Genomic DNA, 19,966 nt, shown 5'->3' with positions numbered 1-19,966 from the left:
GCATTAGTTGTAAAGGCCATGGTGTCTAAGTACAAGGAATCTTTGAAAGTCCTTAACGTCTGAAATCTGACGAGAGAATTTGGCTCATGCGGAAAAGACTTCACTCCGTTCTCTGGGAGTGGATCAGTTTCTTCTGATGAAACTACCTCTACTGAACTTCATCCCAATAATTCATTTATTTCTAACACTTTTGGTGAACTATTGACTCACTCGTCACAGGACAACACTAATGGAGATGACCACCTTTGTTCGTCTCATTCTGACAGGACAACTCTAATGGAGAAGACCACCTTTGTTCGTGGCATTGGGTCCTTGTCCAATCCTGCTACTCAAGGGGCAGAATCGGTTCAAGTGCATGAACAACCAGAGAAGCATCAGAATAGAGGAATGCGATTCAGTTAATGTCAGACCAGTCAGATAAAAGGGTGTCGGCAACCCCAATGTCGTCGGATCAATGAGTCTACTAGCTTGGAATTGTCGGGTATTAGGGAACGACCCGACTAGAGAGACTTTAAAATAGTTTCTGATATTTATCAAACCAAATCTAGTTTTCCTTTCGGAAACTAGACTAGCTAATATGTCTTCTTTACTTTCGTCATTTCTATTTGTTGCTATAGGGCTTTCAATTTTGGAGTTAAAAAAAGTTAAATTTTTAGAAAATCCCATAAAAGAATTTAAAAGGAACTTTTATAAACTTAAACCAATTTTTTTTTTTCATTTTTTTCTCCAAAGCTTTGTTTTCTTCTAATCATTAAACCCTAAAAACATGGAGAACAAACCTAATATGTTTAGAAGTGATGAAAAATATGGTTTAAGACTCAAAATTAACTGATTTCTAGGGTTTCGAATGTGTTTACCTCTTTTGGAGAAGATTAATGGATAAAGAAACTTGCTTTGTACGTCCAATGAAAGATGGATTTAAAGCTTGAAGAGATTTTGTTTGATGATTTCTAGGGTTTAGAATTCTTTTTCCCCTTTTTATCTCTTTAACTTTGTTTTTGGTTTTAGAGAAATAAGGGTAGAGGGTTGGAGATTAGGGAAAATAAGTAAGAAAAGTGATGGAGAAAGAAGAACAAAAAGTTTGGCTAGAAGTAATAGAGGAGATGACATAGAAGAGTTCTTTTTCCAAAGAAGAAGAAATAGTATGGAAAAAGAAAGAAGTTAATTGTAAATTTTTTATGTATACCCCATAGGAAAATATTCCCGAGAGATTTTACAAAGAAACATGGATTCCCAGAGAATTTATTCTCCGGGGATTTTTCTTTATTCCCCAAAGTCGAGCCCATGCAATTTTTTCTCTATATTTTTTCATGTCTTTTTCTTTATAAAAAATTGACTGGTCTTCTTCCGTTAGTTTTCATGACGAAATTGATGAAGCAAAGATTATGGAATTTAAAAGATTCTTTTTAGCAGAATCTAAAGAATTCAACATCAAAGTTACAAAGAATATTTTTCTTGTACAGATCTAGAGTTTATTTAAACAAATTTGATTTTTTTTTCGTGTAAAAGATCTGGAAGTTTGAAAGATTGAAAATGAAATAATTTAGTTGCAGGTGTATGTACGAGGATGATGATGATATCGAGAAGAATTGTGTATTTTTTTTCCTCTTTTATTTTGTATGATGTCGATGGTGATGATCAATAAAGGGGAAATGCTTTGTTATTCATTAGTTGTAATTCATTAGATTATGTACTATACACAACAAATTGTCCTATATTTTTTTTCCTTGAAAGTGTAAGAAATTTGAAAAGTATATATGACATAATCATATGTACAGTACATGACATTTGATTATGTACTGTACATAACAAAATGTCTTATACTTTCTTCCCAGAAAGTGTAACAAATTCGAAAAGTGTACGAGACATAATCTTATTTTTATGGACCAAAATACGTCACCAGGAGTGCTCCAAAAAATTCACGATTGATGGGCTTACTCGGTGACCAATCCCATGAACTAATGGCTAATGGGCCCGACCCATTTATCTTCGGGCACCCCGAAGCAACGCCATAGTAAAGAAGCACTTCCACCCCTGGAGGAAGAGGTCCGCCCTCGCCTCCTCACCTGGCTGAAACACGTAAGCACTTCCAGCCTTGGGAGAATAGGTCTGCCCTCACCTCCTCAGCAGATCTAAGTACAGAAGCACATCCGGCCCCGGATAAAGAGGTCCGCCCTCAAATCCTCAACGGACTTCCTGCCTTATATCCGTTGAAGAGACGTTACAGTCATTCAAGATGACAATATCCTGGATATATCCGTTAGGGGGATATGAAATCCATATTAATGATGACAACCCATGCGTTGCCACCCTTAGAGATGACAACTCATCACTGGGTAACAGTCGTTCCACGACACTATAAAAGGACGGAACCTAGAATGATGCAGGACATCCAACCGACTCAAACACTGGATGATCTAGTGATCGCCGAACATACCCATACTCCACTGATATCACTATCAAGCACTCTAATATCATCTGGTTATCACCTAAGACACCCCACTACTTTCTCTCTCATATGCGAATACATTGACTACTAGTCATCCCGCTTCACACTAAAACGCTCGATCATCGATCATCGGTCATCGAATATTCATCACCACTTTCTCTCTCATACAGAGGAATCAACCAGGTGTCTACGACACTTCCACCACTATCATCGTCTTATTCCTTCTCTGTGATCGACTAATCAAATATCTATTTACCACATACGACTGATCAAAAGGAGGTCGACACATATTTATCTCTCGTACGACTACTCATCAAAGGAGGTTGACCTACATTCAAAGGAGGACGACATGTCTCTTTCCTATGACCACTCATAAAGGGAGGATGACCCGTCTTTCTCTCTCCTAACGAAGTATGCAAATTACTTTATCTCCACAAGGTTGTCTCATCCACGAGTATTGTGACACACCCTCTTTTTAACGAGTCAGTTAATCCGTAGAGAGCAAGCTCCGACCACTCTACGAGCTGTGCCTAAACTCCGACCACCAACCAACAGTGATATTTCCAAGGAGATCATTTACGCCTCGATTACTTCTCTTGCAAACTTACCGACTTGACCGTCGGAACCCCCTTAGACCAGCACCATCCCGGTGTCCCAAGGGACTTACGGTCACGTGTGTTCTTGTCCCTTGTGTTACACAGGTTAAGCCCAAAAACGTCGTCGATGCCCGCAAAAATATTAACAGGTGGAGGTTCGACATCCGGTCAACGACCCGGTCCAGCTGACTTCTTGACCCGCGATTTCCTACCCTCACAATATTTACAGTACATTTAATAATGTGCAGTACATAACAAAATATTCAATACTTTCTTCCCAGAAAGTGTAAGAAATTTGAAAAGTGTATATGATATAAACATATGTACAGTACATTTAGTTATGTACATTAAAATTTCCTATACTTTCTTCTAAGAAAGTGTAAGAAATTTGAAAAGTGTATAAGACATAATCACGTGTAAAGTACAGTACATTATTGTACATCAAAAATCTGCCAAAATACAAGGAAAGAAAGTTTCAATGGACAATATGTAATTTTACGAGAAACACAACATATATACACGATTTTCTTCAATGGAAAATCCGTAAATAGTGTGTAAAGTACAAACAATTTTATAATTTTCATTTGTTAACTGACTTGTCATTATTTTAGTGAATGGTAAATATGTAATTTTACCCGAAATACACCATAAACACGAAATTTCTTTAGTGGCAAGTTTGTAAATATCGTGTAAAGTACAAACAGTTTTGTAATTTCTATTTTTAATTGACAAGAAACTATCTATTGGATCTGCAACTAATTTGTCTCCTACTGTGGATTTAGGTTTTATTTCTCAAAAACTATTTGGTCTTTCGATCAATTCCTCTTAAATTGTATTATGTTGTGATTAAAACTATGCAATGGAAATAATATGAAGTGATTCTTGAGGATGGATCCCAATCAGAGTCTGAGGATTATCTTAGAGAGATGACGAAGTTATGTCAGAGGATTGAGTCCTTAACTCAACAAGTAAAGATGGTTGAGTCACAGTTATTCGATGACGAGGAAGGGGCCTCACTGCCCCAAACTCAAGAGGGTACTAGGTGAAGGAGATGTCCTTCGATCAAAGATGCAATTCAAGCAATTTGTCGGATAGGACAATTGATAAAGAAGATCATCAAGTCCGGACGATTTAGGAATCGTAATGTTTTGCTATAAACCAACAACGATCGTCGAATTATTAAGTAATTCGCGGCTAACTTCCACCCGATCCTACAGCGGGTTACACCCAAGAATAACGATTTGATCGGATGATATGGCTAGTGGGATGAGACATATATAGATGGGTGAGACCCATAAATATGTCCCATAGGCCTAAAAGAAGTTTAGGCAAAGATAGCACAAAAGGCCCAAATAAAGGGGATTTGGGTCAAGGCATAAAATAGAAGTTTTTGGGCCCGGAAAGGGGTCGGCCTTGGCTGGTTGGTTGCCCTAATGGGGCCGGCCGGATCTGCCAAATTGGGCATGGTATCGGCAGCCATAACTTAGGAAGTTGAGAAAATAGAAACTAGTTTCTGTTTTTGAGTATTTCCTTAATCTTATTCAAAAGGGACTTTTAGGAAACCTAATTAGGATTTTACTCTAACTTAGGGTTCTATATAATGTCTCTTAAGACTTGAATAAGGTGTGGAAAATTCTCAAGGAGCTTTCTAACTTTACAACATCAAGTAGAGAAAAAAAAATTATTCCCAAGCTATCTAACTAGTCAAAAGAAGAAGGAGTTCTTCATCAAACCACCATTAGATTTCTAGCAAGCATCAAGGTGGGATATCAAGTTGATTATTCGGGTGTCTTGACTAGAGGAGCAACAATTGGAGCTCTTGGTCTTCACATTCGATTGGAAAGGTTCGAGGGAAAATATAGCGATTAAGGTCATCTCTAGCTCTTAGTTATTATTAGCTTATGCATGAGATCCTAGGGATACTAGTGTTAAACGTACTAGATGTCTGAGATTTGCTACCAACACTAGGAGACACCAAACCCGACAGTGGCGTCAGAGCCTCTTGCATATAGCTAATTTTGGCTAAGTTTCAGACCAAATCTATACTTGTTTTGATAGTTAGATATGTCTAAAAGTGTTTTAGGCTTCAATTTGTTTAGTTTGAATGTGATTTAAAGTTATTCAAATTGACTTTCAAAGTTGATGATTGAAAAGAGTGTCAAAAGATTCGATTTTGGTTTTGAAAAGTGTTTTCAAAAGAGTTGATCTTCGATGATTTTAGAAACAGTTTGAAAATCAAATTTGGTGTTTTTAGAAGTATCCTAAAAGATGGAACAACAGCTTGGAGAAGTAAAAGAAGAAAAAAATTAGAAGTTTCTATAGTTGATGGCCAGGACGCGTGGCCAGACGCAGACGCGTCTTGGTCGTGCCCAAGAAACCCGAGAGCGTCTTTGGGCATGGGCGCGTCTAGGACGTGCCCCAGGTGACCTAATGCATCTCGGTTAGACGCGTCTAGGATGTCGTACTAGGCTCGACCTTATGCTAGAAGCGTCCTATGCTCAAGTCGAGACTCATATGCGTCTGGCCTATGTCTTGACGCATCTAGTCTCGGGCAGACCGTGCTAAACACAACCCAAGCTCTCGGACTTGAGCCAAAACATGCTCGGGCCGAACCTATGCACAACCTAGGTTTCTTTGGCCCGGACCAACATGTTGGGCCTTGACCTTATGGTCTTGGACCTTGATCAAGGGATGTCCCGAGCCACTCCGAGGTTGACCTAGGTCTATGGGCCGAAATTTTACGGGTCTTGACCCGAGTGGGAGTTTTTCCGACAATAGTCTAATTTTCTTCCAGTACCACCCAAATTTTACCGAAATTGTCTCAGGCCCCGAAGGCCCGGAAAAAGTTTTTTCTTAAAGCTGATTTTGGAAATCAGTAATAGTGAAACCAATTTTTCTGAAATTGACCCGGGCATTCCAGAGGCCCAAACAGAAGTTTTCTTAAAACTTGATTTTGGAAATAATAAAAGATAAAACCGGAACGTAACATTAGTCAAATTCTACGAATATATAGCCTTAAGGTCCGTAGTGTGAGATAGAGATGTCGGCAAAAGTATCTCCCGGATAATCATGCATATATAATTGTTGGTCTTGAATATTATATGAATGCATGTGATGTGAATGCGGGAACTAGTATGACCATAGAAAGTTGTTTTTCTTTTCTTTCTTGTTTTAAGCACGGATGGGTGCAATTTGTATTAATTTTAATTTCAAGTTTATACGAGCTGCGTGTCGTTCGAGTCTTGTAATTAAAGTTTAGGGTCTATGAGTCCATTGAAGAAGCTCAAGATATGATCCAAAGGCGAGTGGGAGAATTCAATGGAGGTTCCAGGACGGCGATCTATGCGAACTAAAAGGCGAAATAAGAAGAATCCTAAAGAAGATTAGATATTTTAGGACTAGGGTCATACTAGGATCCATATGTGTTTGATTTATTTTCTCGCGTGCATTTACTTATTTATTTACGTTTTATGTCGCGGATGTTAGTTAGGTAAATAGTTCACTATAACACATACTAGACGAAACGTAAAAGTCCGTAATAGTAATTTTGAGAAAACGTCTACCCAAATTAAGATACCCTTTGATCCCTCGATCAAGGAAGGTGGGTCTGCCTCCGTAGGGAACCTCCTTTATCTTGGGACAATGCGGGTAGACCTATGGCAGAGGTCTACGTATCTAAATGGTTTTTTCTCAACGAGATCAGCAAAAGAGTTTTGGATACTCGAGGCAAAAGGATAGATTAGGCATTCACTAATGCAAACTATCAACCAAGAGTCATAAGAGTATGATCAGTGAGTAGTTCACTCACCCAGGACGACGGGGTTAAGGGCAGGGCCCTAGTCCGCTTAACATCAGAGGAATTGGATCTTGGAATCACGTTATTAAATCAGGGACGGTTTTATATTGAATAATGTGGGAAAACTGAATTTTTCCAAAACGATAACGAGTTTAAAACTTTGCAATTCTTTTATGTAGTTTTAAGATGACAAAAGAGAACAAGTTCGGCTTAAGCTCATACCTCAAAGAGGTACTGAGCAACTCCATCCATGAAGGAAGGAATCGATAAATACTTCTCAAATTGGAAGGCGAGCTAAAAGTCGTAGACACTTCAATACCGAAATTGGATCAATTGCTAAGGAGAAAGAACATGAAGATGATAATCGGAAGGCAGCAGAACTAGTAGCGTGCATGATGGTGACACCCACTGATACTGTTTGTCGAGAACAGTTCAACAATATGGATGCCCGCCTCATGAATCCAGAACTTGAGGAATTGTTTCAAAAGAAGCTGAGACTGGGAAGGTATATATCCACCAGAACACTACTTAACATGCGCCTGGAGAAAGGAAAACCAGTAGGGTCTTATGTTGAGCAAATGATTGAACTCATTGGTAGACTAGATAAGCCAGGAAATCTATTCTGCCAAAAGTTGGCAGCCGATAAGATCCATCATTCCCTCCAGGATGGTTTTAGTCTATTTAAGACGAACTATGAAAGGGATGGATGGAATAAGTCCTTAGAGGAACTTCAGGTAATGCTTATAGCAGCTGAAAAGAGCATAGTAGAACCAAAGAACGAGGCCCTAATGGTTCAAAAGGACAAAAGGATAAAACAGAAGAAGAGACTAACGTCCAAAGGAAAAGGCAAAAAGTTGCCAAAGCTATGGTCAAGGTTATTCCTTCCGAATCCAGATGTTTCTACTCTGATGACAAGTGCCACTGCAAAAGAGACTGCCCTAAGTTCTTGGAGGACAAGAAGAACGGAACAGTGGTTACCGTTTCAGGTATAAGCAATGATTGTTAATTTAAAAAATTCTATCCCATTTTGATATATCATACCTAATGCTCTTGACGTTATGAATGTACAGGAGGGACTGGGAACTGAGTATTTGGCTAAAGAAAAAAAGATCCAAGAGGGAACAAAGGATGCTGAAAGGGATCGAAGTCTTCTTTAGGCACTAGTCTAGATTAAATTTGTTTTTATTTTTGAAACATCATCTCTGTACTAAGTATTATGGAGAGTCAATAAAGAAGTTTATTTCTATATTGAGATGTCATAAAAGTGCTAAATTAACAACTTATATGGAAAAGATTCTAAATTGATTATGACAGACACATCAACGAATCGGATGATCTAAATTAGAAGATACATATGACTCATAAAACAAACACATCCTTAAGATGTGGGCAAGATGTCCAATATAATCAAGTACGCCTCGAGAAAGAAAAAAGGTTTCTTTCAAAGCAAATAATCAATTGACAAGATAGAATTCTTGAGTAAAAAACAGAGGTTGATCCTCATTACACTACTAACCTATCCAAAGTGGAGCGTCCAGAAGGGATAAAATTGAAGGATACGGATAAAGTCATGTCCTTTGAAAACACTATGACTAGACACAACTTCCCAAATAGTACCAAATCCGTCTGACAGCTAATCTAAGAAAGACACAAAATTAGCTAAATCAGACGCAATTTCTTTAGAAAAATTTAGGGTTTTCACGACCCATCAGAGAACAAAGTGTTTGTTGCTCGTGATGGTATTGTTCTATTAATCAGCGTAATTACTACAAAAATAAGTGGGAGAAAAGTACGAGTCGGATTAGTTCGACCATGAGAAACGTACAGGTCGAATAAGTTCGACCAAGAGAAACAAAACTGTTAAGAACAGTTAACCTGTAGTGCCCCCACCTAAATAGTGGGTGTAAATAGCATTGGTCTTTATAGGACCCTCTTTTAATTCCCTAAACCCTACTCCCCATTTTCCCACTTACCTTTTATTTCTTCTCAAGCAGCAGCCGTAAGTATAGAGAGGGAATGAGAGTTTAAGGGTTCTAGAGAGAGAAAGGCTAAGAAGGAAGGAGAAGAAGAAGGGCTTGGAGTTTAGAGCTTGGTGATTATTTTCTTTGTTGTTCTTTACTTGGGGCTTGATTAGCATGGGATCTGAGGTAGATTTCTATCTCTCTAGGGCTTTAATAGTCATTTTTATAGAAAACCTAGACAAATTAGATAACACTACAACCCCTAGGTTTTAGTATTACTTGAACATAGTTTAGGGTTCTTCACACAAATGTATATATTAGAAGTTGTAGATCCTTCATTTCTACAAATTCATTTTAGATCACTATGAAATTCCATCTATGTGTTTGAGGTTTTGTAGGATATTTGCCCTAATGTCATACTTGATGAACCATACAATCTCTATTAACATTCTCATGCTACATTCATGTACTACAATGATATTTAAGGCTAAACCCCTTTATTTGCCATAATTTTAGCATATAACTCTTATAGTTAGATGTCTCTCACTATTTAGCAATACTCTTTATATAGATACATGATCATGTCCTAGAACTAATATGAGAATTTTAGGCTATTATCATCTTTGATTCATTACTTGCAAACATTATAGATATGAAACTCGTATGTCGGAATATACTAACGAATATGATTTTGATTTATGTATGTTGTGGTGTGATGCTATTATATGTGTGTGATGTGATGGAGTTGGTGGAGGGTTGTGAGAGTTTTGTGGTTGGTTCGACCCTCTCTACCGGATGTGATATGGATATGGAGCGTATGGGGTCGGCGCTAACACAATGGATTACCTTGTGGACCACACTTTCATACGACGTGGATACCAACTTGTCATATTGCTTTTGGTTGTTTATTACAAATGGTGTGATATTATGTATGTGTGGCGTGATGGAGTTGGTGAAGGGTTGTAAGAGTTTTGTGGTTGGTTCGACCCTCTCTACCGGATGTGATATAGGTATGGAGCGTATGGGGTCGGCGCTAACACAATGAATGACCTTGTGGACCACACTCTTACATAAGGTGGACACCAACTCGTCATGTCGCTTTTTGTTGTTTGTTACATATGTGGTACACTTTATTTCTAATGGTCACAAATCGGATACTATACTTGGACATCTTCACATGATATGTGGTTGTCTGTTTGTTTTGGTAGCTCTTAAAACTGCCTATTGAGGCTTTAGAGGTTTCGAAATCTACTTGTTGGGGTCTGACCCAACCTTTTATTTTTCAAGACAAGGGAATCGGGAAGTGCCACCTGCTTGAGTCATAGTTAGCCTTGGAGGAGTTTCTTTAGTGGTCTTCCTTCTTTCTTTAGGTAGTTATTTGGAGTTGTATCTCCTAAATACTCGTTGTTACTTTTATTTGATATTGTCCGACATATGTGTCGATGATTCAGAGACATCATGTGATTTTTAAGAAACTGAGTAAAGTTTTATTAGATGATTTATTGTTACTTTTTGAGCTTCATGTTCGATACTATTTGTCTCCTTGATGAGTATATCATATATATTTACTATCCTGCGGAGAAATGCCTTAAGTTTAGGATTAGTTTGACCATGAGAAACGTACAGGTCGAATAAGTTGGACCAAGAGAAACAAAACTGTTAAGAACAGATAACCGCAGCTCCTTGCGAAAGGAAATAAAAGGTAAAATAACTCCAGTTACCTACCGCACAAAACGAATGTGATTCGCAGGCGGACTCTCAAGTAGTTGAGAGTTACTTAGATCGAGATTATCTCAGGGAAATGAGAGTATTCCAAATTGTTGTTCACAAACCCTTAAGTTCAAAAGTTTATCTTACAAACTAAGAAGATTAAAATCTTACTAAAGAGATAATAGACATGCGCAGAGACGAAAACCAACTCTAGGATTTTGGCCTGTAACCAAAAGGAAACCACAGCTTCATCACATTCTTTAATTATTGCCAAGACACTACCATCATCTTCTTCGATGACTGCTGCCTCACCTGGCTTCTTCCTAAGCTCGGGACAGTTCTTCTTGAAGTGTCCCTCCTTCTTACAATTAAAGCATCTGTACTTCTTAGGTTTCGATTTAGACCGTGAACGGCCCTTCCCATCGACCACATGCTGCAACCTTCCCCTCACAACCAAACCACCACCTGAACTGCTTTCTTCCATTGAACTCCGTCTCAACTGCTTCGAGTTCAATGTTGCTTTAACATCCTCAAAGGTTGTAGTTGTTTTTCCAGACATAAAAGAATCAACAAAGATTTCATATAATGGTGGCAGGGATGCAAGCAATAGTACTGCCTTATCTTCTTCTTCGAACTTGACATTTATATTTGCCAAATCTAAGAATACTCGGTTGAGTTCATCCATATGGTCTTTCAACGATTGCCCTTCTAATCTCTAAAAACTAAATAATTTCTTCTTTAGATACAAACGATTAGTTAGAAATTTCGTCATATACCTTGTCACCAGCTTACTCCATAGCCCATCGGCTGCAGTTTCCGTCCCTACTTCCCGCAAGACCCCATTGCTCAAACAGAGTAGAATCAGACCATGAGCTATCTCCATGAGATCTTCCTTCTCTGCTTCTGAAAGTGATTCGCGAGTGCAGCCTTCCCATTCAACGTCTCCAGCAAACCCTGTTGAACTAATACTGCTCGCATCTTAATCTTCCAAATATTAAACTTGTTACTTCCATCGAACTTCTCTATCTCGTATTTAGCCTTCAGAGAAACCTCAAAACCAGAGCTCTAATACCAGTTTGTTATGCCAATCGGGGTTTAATGTGAACAATAGAAGTAATCAAGACAAGCAATAGAAATAGTAAAGAACAATCAAGAACAGAGAACACGGAGATTTACGTGGTTCGGTTGGTGAGACCTACTCCACGGCGACAACGGCGCGATGATTTCCACTATGATAAGCAAACAAGTTTACACAAGAGATTCGTGAGATTGTGCTACTTCTTCTTAGGGTTTAGTTTATATAACCACTAAACCCTAATCCCACCGCCTCACCGACTCTCTACAACCGACTCTCTCTCTACAACCGACATTATACACGGATAACACTAATGATCGACATAAGCCTAGCTTCCGCATTCCAGCTCTGTCTCGGAGTCCAGCTCTGCCTCACAGCCCTGCTTCGCATACCAGCTTTGTCTCAGTAAATCGGGTTCGATACCAATCCATATTCGAGTCACTTCTAACAAGGTTCATACAAAGAGACTATGAACGAGAGCTCTTCAGTCTAATTTTGTATACACTAACATAGTCAAAAATCGTCCTAATAATATTATAGAAGTATAAGGTCATACGACTCAAGAAGTTAGTAATTCATAAATGCTTCGGGAATCCAATGAAGGATTGAAACAAGGAAGAGTTGGAATCTTCGATTCAACGAGGAAATCAAAGATTTTTTATTCCTAAAGAATGAAGAGAATCTTGAACCTCGAGGTATCAAGAAGGTAAGTGGGAGTAACATGCTTTTCTAGGTTCGTATGCAGAGTACGTACCAGCAGTTGAGAACAACATAAAGATGTTGTAAATAGTTAAAGAACTAACTCGATAAAAGATCACACATACAAGAGGATGAAATACGATTGGGCATTAAGGATATATAAGCATAGATCAAGAGGATGATAGGATTGAGATAAGAAAACTTGGTGCGCCAAAAATTCTAAAATTCGAACTCAAAAACTCTATAAGAGAAATTAAACCCAAACTCATGACAGAGAGCAAAGCAAGAGTCAGAGTCTAAATGGCATTGATGAGCAAGCACGCATGAGAAAGATTTTATGCCTGAAACATAAAAATCGGTCATGTAGGACATGATTAGCATTAAGACATCTCTAAGAGACGTCGACATCCAAGTTCAGAAGTAGGTAGTCTGAACCACTACTTACGGACATCTTAAAAGGTTGTAGGATGAAGTAGTATAAAAGTTGAACATGTCACACACTGCAAACTTTCAGACATGGGAGAAAAGTGGGCTTGAAAGTGTTTCATATCGGGAACCGTTGCAGACTCTACAAACAAAAGAATGAGATTAAAGCCTTAACACTAGTAAGGGGTTATTAGAGATTATCAATATTAAAGAAAGCGACCCTCAATTAAACTGATAATTAGCAAAGTTTAAACTGACAACATAAATTGTCAACTAAACTGTCACCTAAGGCAGAGTACGAATGAATTCATACAAGGGTCTAAAGCATAAGGTATTTACTGAAACCTTGACCGGTAAATTGAGTGGGTAAAAAGGGTTTTACGGAAGAGACTCAAATTTACAAATTCTCGTTATCAAGAAATAAGTTAGTTATTTCGCAGTCGTCTAAATTTGGTTTAGTATTTGAACGACAGTCCAAAGATAATAAAACATTTAATATAGGTTTGTCAGATACGTGATCTGATGAGTGAAACCCTATTAAGTGAACTTCGAATATTTCATTATCATCTCCCTAGTCCAGGTCATTCTATGGACAATAATGACTTACGAAGACTAGCACGTGAGTCGACGAGATAGCTCTATTTCATGGGATATAGGAATAGTGTATTCAACTCAACTACGTGGGTGTATAATAGGAATTATACACTGGATAACCCTCAAACGAGAAGTACATCAACAGTGATGAACGTCAAACGCTTCTCATTGACAAGATTGGAGAGATTCCTTAAAATATGAGTGTTCCACTCATCTTATGTAAGGAATGTCTGACTTTGGTTCCGCCAAACGGTGCACCGTGAAAGGCGATTATAAAAACGCATACTGCGAAAGACAAGATAGATATGAAGCTGAGTGGGAGTACAAGAATGGATTGTGTCGTCCTAATTAAATTAAGAAAAGTATCTCGAGGCCACTCGATGAGTAACAACTAAAAATGCGTGGCCGCGCGCAAATGGATTAAAAGTTAATAATTTATTTTGAGAGTTGTGCTCGGGATGAGAAAGTCTGAAAGATGTGATGTATCAGGTGAGAAGCGAAAATTGACACGGGAATCGAGCATTGCCCTTCGACCAAAGATGCAATGCAAGTAATTTGTCAGATAGGACAATTGATGAAGAAGATCATCAAGTCCGGACGATTTAGGGATCGTAATGTTTTGCTAGAAACCAACAACGATCGTCGAATTACTAAGTAATTAGCGACAAAGTTCGACCGGATCCTACATCTGATTACACCAAAGAATGACAATTGGATCGGATGATATGGCTAGTGGGATGAGACATATATAGATGGGTAAGACCCATAAATATATCCCAAAGACCTAAAAGAAGTTCAGCCAAAGATATCACAAAAGGCCCAAATAAAGGGGATTTGGGTCAGGGCATAAAAGAGAAGTTTTTGGGCCCAAAAAGGGGTCGGCCTTGGCTGGACGGTTGCCCTAATGGGCCAGCCAGATCTGACCAATTGGGCATGGTATGGGCGGTCATAACTTAGGAAGTTGAGAAAATAGAAACTAGTTTCTATTTTTCAGTATTTCCTAAATCATATTCAAAAGGGACTTTTAGGAAACCTAATCAAGGTTTCTAACTTAAGGGTTTATATAATGTCTCTTAAGACTTGAATAAGCTGTGGAAAATTCTGAAGGAGCTTTCTAACTCTACAACATCAAGTAGAGAAAGAAAGAGAGATTATTCCCAAGTTATCTAACTAGTAAAAAAGAAGAAGGAATTCTTCATCAGACCACCATTGGAGTTCTAGCAAGCATCAAGGTGAGAGATCAAGTTGATTATTCTGGTGTCTTCAGTAGAGAAGCAATAATTGGAGCTCTTGGTCTTCGCATTCGATAGGATAGATTTGTGGGACAATTTAGCGATTAAGGTAATCTCTAACTCTTAGTGTATTATTAGCTTATGCATGAGATCCTGGAGATACCAGTGTTAGACATACTAGATGTCTGAGATTCCGCTACCAACAATAGGAGACACAAAACCCAACACTAGGTACGATGACGAGGTTAATACGTCTAACCCTAGTACTAAGTTAAATGTCGACGAATCTACTGAGAGGACCTTAGAGCCTAAACGAACTGGTGACCTAGTTGTCTTGTTTCCTCAACCGGTGTCATCTCACCATGATAGGACTACATTAGACGTTGATGTTCAAGATGATGGCTCTATGAGCAAGTTTGGGGATGACACGATTCTAAACTATCATACAGGAAGATGGGAGGAAGAAATTAATTGGTGTGTCCACAATTTCCAAGGTAATTCATTGCTTGCTAGAATGGGATGTCTAATCTTTACAGGATACATTTACCACATCTGGATAGAGCGGAATAATAGGGTGTTTCGAGGAGTTAGCAAACAAACGAGTCAGATCTTACAAGCAGTGACCAGCGATGTAAAAATCAAAGTGGCTGCGTGGAAAAAACCTCTGAAATTTACTAGTGAGGCCCAACAAATCCTTACACGTTGGAACCTTGACATACCACTATCGATAAAGGCACCAACGACTTATAGATGGCAAGGCCCAACAGGTGATGAGGTGATTATAAACACAGACGGGGCTTTTACTGATACTTGGGGAGGATACGGTGCAATCCTAAGGAATAACGAAGGGGATCCGATATTGGCGGCAGCAACTTCAACGGAAAGACATCCGGTGATAATTAATGCACGAATTGCAATGGGTGCGACTGGGACTCAAATTGGCAATCCAACAACACAAGCAAAAATAAAGATCGCCACCGACTCTGCACTTACGATACAGTTACTTATGAACCCACAGAAGGAACCACTTTGGCGACTCACGAGGATAGTTAGAGAAATTCATAACATGTGGTCACGGCTAGAGGTGTGCTCAATAGTACACGTGTTTCGAGAAACGAATCAGGCGGCGGATTTCCTTTCGAAACTGAGACTTAGTACGGGGTTTACCGAGATACTACCAGAAATGTTTCCCGACGATCTAATGAAGATAGCAAGAGAGGATAAACAAGGTGTGATTAGAGTGAGGTATAATTAGAGAGTAACATTGTTTTTATTAGCATAGTCGTTAGTATTGTCACACATTGTTAGTTTGGCCTCATTATTTTTTCTTTTTGAACATCTAGATTCTTTCTTTGTATAGGATCGGGGCCCATAACCTCGTTGACTATTTCAAATAAAACAACGATTCTAAACTATCCGAGTTTTGATACTTGTAAGGAGTCAGTCTTAAATGCAACATTAAGAAGGCATGATATTATAATTGACTGCGAGGCTCCTGATACTTTTGAGAATATTAATGACGTATTAGTTAGAGACATGTTGGATAGTTTGTCGCACCATTTACCTAAGGAAAGCATGGACCTTGACTTGGTCCCCGAGCCTATATCATTACCCTTAGAGTCTAGTTCGACCTTCCACATGATCTCAGACTTGGTTGTTGATCCATTTTGGGACATTTCACACGTCTGTTTGTGAATGTCTATGGACGTAGTGGATGTTCTATTCACTAAACTTGCAGATGACTTCTTGCCTTCCACTGACCTCTTGACTCGGTTGTGAGACGATTAGCACCGATATATAGCTTTCTTTAGATTGACCCCAAAATTTCAGTCTCTTAATGTATGATCATTTCACTAATTGAGATGGGTCTTGATGTTTGTGGTATCATCTATGAAAATCCTCCACGAGACATAACGCGTGTTCTTGTGAAAGTAAGAGAATCAACGGTTAATTGTCTGGCTCAATACAATCGTGTTTACCCGCGTTAGAAGTCATTTTATATGGTCATGATCTTATTTGCTTCATTCTCACATTTCTTGTTGATCTTAGGAGCATTTCTTACTTGTTTTACTTCTAAGACGTGGTTTGTTCCAAGTTTTGGAGATGGTGGCGAGCTTGACATCAACTTCCAACCTGCTTATACATGAGTTCTGATGGTATTATCTTTTATCTCCTCCGGCTATGGTAATATCCTTCCACACTCACAGTTTTAAATTAATGTTCCTCATATCTTTCCCTGAGTTGTACGCTTAGAACATTGAGGACAATGTTAATTTTAAGTTTGGGGATGGGGGTATGACCTTTTGGCCTCATCACCATGGGTATGAAAAGGCCATGGGGCCCAATAAATTCGATCATATTTGAAAATTTCACGTAGATTTGGTATGAGTCTAATGCTATGGTTAAGTATGTTGATGCATGTGTTTCTTTTTTGGTGAATGTTATTGATGCTCTTAGTCTTTTTCAGGAATGTTAAGTTTTTTAGTATTTGTTGTCTTATCACGTGAGTAACATCCTAAGGAAGAAGAAATATTTCTAAGGGACGTAGAATAGTCATTAGTGGAGACTTAAACCCATGTGAGATATCTGAGTCTTTCTATTATTTTCGAGTGTACTCTTCTGCGCTAACTTCGAGTAGAATGAAGAGCTACTCAACCTCGCAAATTTTAAAAAAACTTAAAAGATCTCATGAACTCAACTTTCTTAGCCACCAAGAGTGACATGAGGATAGCGAATTAACCTTACTCTTGTAGTCCATGAAGCTCGATAGTGGTGTGAATTTTAGGTAGACGGATCGAGACTCCACCACCCATTCATCATATTATTCTCGAGAATGAAGGCATGAAAAGTATAGAAAAAGAATGTGAAAGCAAAGTGAGAAAGAAGAAAAAGTTGTTTGTTGAGAATACTAGTGTTCATATTTGTTTTATTACGAACAAAAAATAAAGTGGAAAAAAGTGAAAAAAAAAAAAATCTAGTTTATGTGTTATTTTGTGTTTGTGTGTGTAAGTGTTGTGAGAAATAAAGTATTCCGAGTAGAAAGCTAAGTTTAGAAGTTGTTTAAGCGTTTATTTTATTGAAGGCATCGACATTCTCGAGATCTCATCACTTCCATTTCATTACTTGTATCCGTTGACTTTTAGAAAGCATTGTTAGATGGCAGAGTGGGTGAGTGAGCTTTCCGATAACGTGGTTGTTAGGAGAGAGAGAAAATAGATGCTTGCTTCCTCAAGTCCCCGTACTTGATAAGGCCCCGTACTTGAAAATACAATTACGTGTACGTTAATTGTCAAACAAATATTATTAGGTTTTTTTTTTTGAAACATTGCATTAATAATTACTTCAAAACTCTATTACAATACATATTGATTAAAAGATAAGGGACAGTCTTCCAAGTCTTTGACCTATTCTTCTTCTTTGCCCATTTGGCGAGTCTGTCTGCTTGAGAATTCAGTTGTCTGTTTATGTTTTTGAAGCGGACACTGTCCAACCTTCTTTGTATTTCTTTAATCCTTCGAATATGGATATGTGATTGCCATTGCACTAAATGACTACTGTCAAGTAAGTGCTTAATGAGATTACTATTATCTCTTTCGATGATGATTGATCTGTAGCTGTTATTTTATGCCCAGATGAGGCCTTGAAGGATTGTCAGAGCTTCGCTTTCTTCGCTATTTCTGGCTCTGGAAGTCATCCCACACGCTTCTATAAATTTGGACTCCGAGTCACGAGCTATCATACTTATACCGATGTTTACATCAACTGTCTTAAAGGAGGCGTCCACATTGATCTTGATATATGGTGTTGTGGGCGGTTGCCATTTTTCTTTGGGTGTAGTGCTTTTAGTGTGAGGACTTTTTGCGTTTTTCGGGAACCAATTGATCATGTTAATGACCGTTTTGAGCTCTGTAATCTCAAATTAGAAACAGCTGTCGCATCTCATTTTTCAGATTTTTCACAAGATGGTAGCAAAGTAAGTTTCATTGCTTGTCGAGCTGAGTTGGGTCGGGTCTTTCCATGAAAATATCCAGTCCTCTAGAGAACGTATATTTTCTAAGATGATGTTGAATTTAAACCAGATATTCTTCGCTCTAGGGCAATGTAAGAGCGCATGCTCTATAGATTCTATTTCTGCACAGTTAGGAAAACTAAGGTTGTTATCTATATATTTTCCTATTCGTTCTCGAACCGGGAGCGCCTTGGTGCATATTTTCCATATGAATAATTGGATACGAGCTATGGTGGGCAAGGACCATATGAAGTTCCAGTTCTGAGAGGTTGTGGATATAGTGATATTCCTATTATTCAGGTATTGATACATGGATTTAACCGTGTACTTACCCGATTCTGTAAGAGACCATTTCATATTATCTTCTCCTTCATCGTCAATAGGTATCGCTTTGATCAGGTTGGAGGTTGTGGTGTCGAAAGTTGCATTCAACATGCTTTCATTCCAGGTATTATTCGACATGAGTTGTGAAACCTTTGTGAGATTCGAATTGTTGTTGTTCATGATTGGTGAGTTCATGTTCGGGATCCAGTTATCGGTCCATATATTAATATTATCACCTTTGTGGACTTCCCAAGTAGAAAGATAACTAATAAGATCAAGATGTTTTCGTATATTTTTCCAGATCCACGAGTGGTGATGTTTTGTCGGTCCTGGGTAGTCAGTTTTTGGATAATATTTGGCTTTCAATAATTGTACCCATGCCGCTTTTGGTTCAGTCTTTATCCTCCATGCTAGTTTGCTGAGGAGAGCTCTGGTATCCATCTCCGGCAGGTGGAGTCCTAGGCCTCCCATCTTCTTCGGGAGGCAAATGGAGGACCAAGCTTTAGTACATATACCCTTCGACTTACCCCACAAGAACGACTTTTGAAGTGTCATGATGCATTTGATTACGCCTTTTGGAATGGCAAAGCATTTCATCTGGTATCGGGGTACGGCCGCCGCGATTGCCACTATAACAACCGTGCGACCAGCTTGCGATAGAAATGAGTGATTCCACTTAGAAAGTTTTTGATTGATTTGGTCAACCAGCTCGTTAAAGACTTTCGTTTTTTGCTCTTATGAACAGTTGTGAACCCAAGTACTTCTCCGAGGTGGATGCGTATTTGACTTTGAGAGATCGCATTATCATCCTTTTGAATTTTGGGTGTGAGTTCTTCGAGTAGTTTATCATTTGCCCCGAAGCTGTACAGAAAGTACCCAAGATATGTTTAAGATTGTGAGTGTTCTCGATCGAGTTACGGCCAAATATTATGCAGTCATCTGCAAAAAGCAAATGAGTTATTTCAAGGTTGAGATTGCTCGTAGGAAATCCTTTGAATTGGCCCTAGCCTAAGTCTGTTGTGAGGAGTCTACTGAGACCTTCCATGACCAGAGTGAAAAGAAACAGGGAGAGCGAGTCTCCTTGTCTTATGCCTC

Source organism: Eschscholzia californica, unplaced genomic scaffold, assembly GCF_041429995.1.
Source record: "Eschscholzia californica isolate CP2 unplaced genomic scaffold, dmEscCali1.0.p SCAF_1, whole genome shotgun sequence".
In the NCBI taxonomy this organism is placed as follows: Eukaryota; Viridiplantae; Streptophyta; class Magnoliopsida; order Ranunculales; family Papaveraceae; genus Eschscholzia; species Eschscholzia californica.
This window is presented reverse-complemented; position numbering follows the sequence as displayed.